Here is a 5,412-nt window from a genome sequence, read left to right as displayed (position 1 = left end):
CCTGCCTCAGCCTCTGAAGTAGCTGGCATTATAAGCACCCACCACCACATCCGGCTAATTTTGGTATTTTTAGCAGAGACAGGGTTTCACGATGTTGGCCAGTTAGTCTTGAACAGGCACAGCCTGCTCTTTGGCCTGCTCCAACCCCTCCCACACGGCAGTCAGCAGTCAGGCTGATCAAAGTGCTGGGATTACAGGCACGAGCCACCGCGCCCGGCCAGTGCTAGATACTCTTAAACAACAAGGTCTCGTGAGAACGCTGTCCCAAGAGCAGCACCAGAAGGACGGTGCCAAACCATTTATGAAGGATCCAGCCCCACGATCTAGTCTCCTCCCACCAGGCCCCACCTCCAACATTATGAATTACAATTTGACAGGAATTTTGGGTGAGGTAGAGTGTTGAGATATAATTCACAGATCACGTGCCCATTTAAAGTGTTCGGTTCAATGGTTTTTTACTGCGTTTACAGCTGGGCAACCAACTATCGGCATAAACAATTTTAGAACATTTCCATCACCTCAGAAAGGTGATGTACCCTAGCAATTACTCAGTCACATAAGGTAGAGATGAAAAAATACAGAGAGAAAGAGATGGGGTCTTGCTCTGTCACCCAGGCTGGAGGACAGTAGCTCACTGCAACCTCAACCCCCCCGGGCTCAGGCAATCCTTCCACCTCAGCCTCCCAAAGTGCTGGGATTGCAGGCATGAGCCACTACACCCTGCTGAAAACATGTTTAAGCTTTGAGAAAAGAGAAGGGTTGGACAGGGCTGTGTGAGGAACGCTGAGGAGGATTCCGCTGTGCGGTGGCTTTACTATATGGCCACAGGTCCCTTCCCTTCTGTTCTCCGATTCCTGGTTTTCTCCTCCTAATACAAATAGGTGTTTATTTATTTATTTATTTATTTAGAGACAAAGTCTTGCTCTGTCACCCATGCTGGAGTGTGGTGGCGTGATCTCAACTCACTGCAACCTCTGCCTCCCAGGTTCAAGTGATTCTCCTGCCCCAGCCTTCCCAGTAGCTGGGATTATAGGCACATGCCACCACGCCCAGCTAATTTTTGTATTTTTAATAGAGATGGGGTTTTACCATGTTGGCCAGGGTGGTCTTGAACGCCTGACCTCAGGTGATCTGCCCACCTTGGCCTCCCAAAGTGCTGGGATTACAGGTGTGAGCCACCATGCCTGGCTAAATAGGTATTTATTGAGTACCTGCTGTGTGCCAGGCTCCAGGCCGGGCGTGTCACAGATCATCTGAAACCAAAAGCAGACACGTGACTTCTTCAGGTCCCTACGCTGGCTGGTGACAGAAAGGGGCGTGGAATAGGGGATGGGGGGTAGGCAGAGGTTCTGACTCCCAGCTGAAGGCCACTGCACCAGCTGCTTCCACGTTTTACTTCCTGAGCTGCCCCAGTGACAGGTGGGGAAATTGGGGGTGGGTGGGAGGGGCTTCTTTTTTCTCCCAGGCTGAGGAGGGCCCTGCCACAGGTTGACACTAAATAGTTGTTTCACCCTCCGGTAGCCACAAGCAGCAGCGCAGGTGTCAGGCCTTGGGGCCCAGGAGGCAGAGTCCCTTCCCACTGTCCCCAGCACCAGCACCCTCACACACACGCAAGGCGTCTGTCTGGGTGTGACTAGGTCTGTTGGACCATTCCAAAGCACTCACTTTCAAGCGTAACCTGGGCGCTGGAGGCAGGTGGGCAGACAAGTTCCTGACATTTGGGGAGATCAGGGGATTCCTAAGGCAGTTTAAGCGGAGGTCAGGGAAAGTATCCCAGAGACCTGAAGGATAAGTGGAAATGAACCAGAAAAGACCAGGGGGTGGGTCTGCCTATTCCTAAGCGGAGGGAGTGACTCACGCAGAGGCCTGGGGATTTCACTCTGGCTAGAAGGTAAGGGGAAGAGGCACGGTGAAGGAGGAGCCGTGGCTGTGGTGGATGGGCTGAGCCATAGGAGGAAGGGTGAACTTTCTCCTGGAGGCACTAGGGAGCCACAGAAGGATTTTGAGCAGGGGAGAGACAGAATCAAATCGAAATGTTATGGGTTTTCTTTTTTCTTTCTTATTTTTTTTAATATAAGCTGAATAAACGGAAAATTTTAGAGAGATCAGCCTGACTGCTGACTGCTGTGTGGGAGGGGTTGGAGCAGGCCAAAGAGGAGGCTGTGCCAGTGCGGGTTCTGGGACCATCCTGGATAGTCGAGGCCCAGGGTTTGTAGGGGCATGAGGGAGGGGAAGGGATCCTACTTTGTCTACAAAGCAGGAGCAGGCCCCCTCGGAGAAAAATGACAGTGATCCCAACACCCCAAATCTCTTCTCACAGCCATGCTTGATGCTTGCGAGAGAAAGAGGCGATTCTCAACATTCTGTGGAAGAAGAAACAGAATGAAGAGACCTGCCTGGGTCACATAAAAGCTGGTCGATGGCCAAGCCTCAATTCTGGGGGGATTAGGGTGACCCCAAAGTGAAAACATCCCAGCGGCTGGCTCTTCCTTCCAAAATACCTGGCCCTGGGCTATGGGGGGTTTAGCTGAGGAGCCAGGGTGAGGACCCAATGTCCTCAGGCCACCTTCCAGGCTCCCTTGGGCCCTGGCAGACCTCAGGCTCCCCACCCCATGTACCCAGACAATGAGCCTAAGGTCTGCAGCGGGTATCGTCCAACCACAGCCTGCAGGCTTTGTCCTTGGAGACAAGCAGCCTGTCACAGCTGCCGGCTGTAAAGCGGATGGATGGGCCTTGGCTACCAGCCGGACGATGCCCACGCTCTGCAGAGGGGAGATTAGGCCAGCCATGGCCCAAACCAGTCCCAACTGCTCAGGCCTCAAATCGGGATCCACTGATGCCCTGCCCCTCCATGGTACCTGACCATCTTCAGGAATGATTCCTGAAAATGTGATCCCCTAGAGGGAAGGGAGTTGGGCTAGGGGAGCCAGGGCAGGGACATTGCCAAAGGTGGGAAGGTCATTGCTTAAGATACAGAGAGAGATTTGGGGTGGGACAGGAAGGGCATGGTGAGGAGGGCCGGAGGTACACAAAGGAGACTGGCAGCACTGGGGTTCGGAGGCTGCCCTGCAGCCCGCCCCTTCCTCGCTTTGTGACCTTGGGCCAGTCCCTTGGTGATCTTGGACTCAGTTTGCACATACGTAAAATGGGCTCCCAAGAATCCCTGCCTTGAGTTAGGTGGTGCAAGCATAGGAAGGCCCAGCCAGGACCAAGTGGATCAAGGCTTCATCTTCAGCCTCTCCTTCCGCCCTTCTCACTGGCTCTGGAAACTGGGACTGGGTGGGAAGTGGGTGGGTCGCAAACAGAAGAGAACCAAGTCCTGCCCACGTTTTCCCGGCCCAGGAACCTGGGAAATGCTCTGAGCTCTGCCTCAGGCAGAGGCCTCTTGTCTCCTAATTTTTAACTTGAAAATTATCAAACCTGGAGAAAAACTGAAAGAATAGCAACGGAACGCCAATATATCTTCCACTTTGATTACCCTTTGTGGGAAGTAAAAAGTTCCTCTTCAGAGTTTCCTTTCTTGTTAAAGAATAAATCATAAGTGTGCTAATAACTCTTTGTTAAGTCCTATCCAATGTGGCTATTAGACATGCTTATAGTCACGTAGTATATTCTATGTCCTTATACTTTAACCAAGATATCTATCTGTGCTGGGCGTGCTCACAGGCATGTCCCAGCTTGCAGCCTATCCCCTTACCTGTTTAGAAAAGTTTTAAGTTATTAGCCAATCAGGTTTTAGTTTAGATTGTGAGGTCTGGCTCCAACCAACGGAGATCAGACACAGCAGTAAGGATAACCCCAAATGCAACAGAGATAACATGTCTGCTTTTCCTTTGTTCATTGTACTCTCGTGGCAAGATGGCTAGCAAGGGTACCCCTCCTGCAGTGCAGGAAGTGAAAAAGTAAAAATTGCTTTGTTGAGAGATCCTTTGTCTCAGTGCTGATTTTTCTTGGCGGCACCCAAGCATCTGTTTCCAACACCCTCCTTCTTAAGATAAACCATCAGAAGAGCAAGACCCTGTCTCAATATATATATTAGATATATATAAATTATATATATTATATATATAAAATATGTAAAACAAAATAAAAATTGTTGCCAGCAAGCTTTTTTTGGAGGGAGGTCAGAGTCTCGCTCTGTCACCCAGGCTGCAATGCAGTGGCATGATCAACACTCACTGCATCCTCAACCTTCCAGGTGCAAGTGATCCTCACACTACAGCCTCCCAAGTAACTGGGACTCCAGGTGTGCACCATCACACCCAGCTAATTTTTAAATTTTTTTTAGAGACAGGGTCTCCCTGTGTTGCCCAGGTTGGTCTCAAACTCCTGGCCTCAAACTATCCTCCTGTCTGGGCCTCCCAAAGTGCTATGACTACAGGCATGAGACATTGCACCCGGCGTGGCAAGCCACCTTTTAAATACGTTTTTGACAAGAATGCAAATGGACTGTGTGCCAGGCACCATGTACTAGCTACAGGCTTGGTACATGTTAAGTCAAAGTAACTTAAATCTCACAGCAACTCCATGAGTTATGCACTATTTATCATCCACACATCACAGATGGGGAAACTGGCTTTGAGAAGAAATCAGGTGCCATGCCTTAGGTCAGAGCCATCATGAACTTGGATGAACGTGGATGGATCTATCTGCCCGCAAAGCCTGGCCCTGAAGTCATTCAGTCTAACCTCCCCCCTAACCAGGAATCTCTGCTACTGAGGCCAGGGAGGTATGGCCCCAAGTCCCTACTCCATATGTCCGTGGGGGATCTTTGCCTCTGCATCCCCCACCCCCTCAGTTTCCCTCTGCAGCCCTTGTCCTGGCTCTACCCCTATTCCCTTCCCCAGACAGGCTCTCCCTGCCCTCCCTGCAGTAACTTTAGAATGGCCTGGATGAAGACCCAGAGAGCCAGGTTCAAGGCCCAGTTCAGCCACTGGCCTACCCAGCGTTGAGAGCTCTCAGTTCTTCTCTGGAAAATGGGTACGCCTTTCCCCAGCCCTTTCTGGCAGCAGGTGGAAGGTACAGGAGAAGCATCCTGCAGGGAGCCGGCTCAGGGCAGGTTAGGCCAGGCACTGAGTGCTGCCCCCTCCCCGACCATCTTCCACTGGTTCGCTTTGGATCCAAGTCTCACGAGTGGCCCCTTCTAATCGGGTGAATCGAACCCGTGTGTTTGGGGGAGAAGTGACAACAGGCCCGGGGCGAGTGCCTGAAGCTCTCCTACCACCCACCGGGAGACAGGTCTCTGTCCGGTGGAGCCAGGTCGGGGGCCCAAGAGAACGGGGTGGGGAGTTGAAAGGGGCGTGGCCAGGGGAGGGGTCACCTGTGGCCGAGGGGCGGGGTCTCCTAGCACGGGCCCGGGCACCACCCAGGGCCCGCCTCCGCCTCCCCGACTTCAGTCCCTGCAGACGCCTC

Source organism: Cebus imitator, unplaced genomic scaffold (genome assembly GCF_001604975.1).
Source record: "Cebus imitator isolate Cc_AM_T3 unplaced genomic scaffold, Cebus_imitator-1.0 Scaffold206, whole genome shotgun sequence".
In the NCBI taxonomy this organism is placed as follows: Eukaryota; Metazoa; Chordata; class Mammalia; order Primates; family Cebidae; genus Cebus; species Cebus imitator.
Note: the sequence above shows the minus strand (reverse complement) of the source record.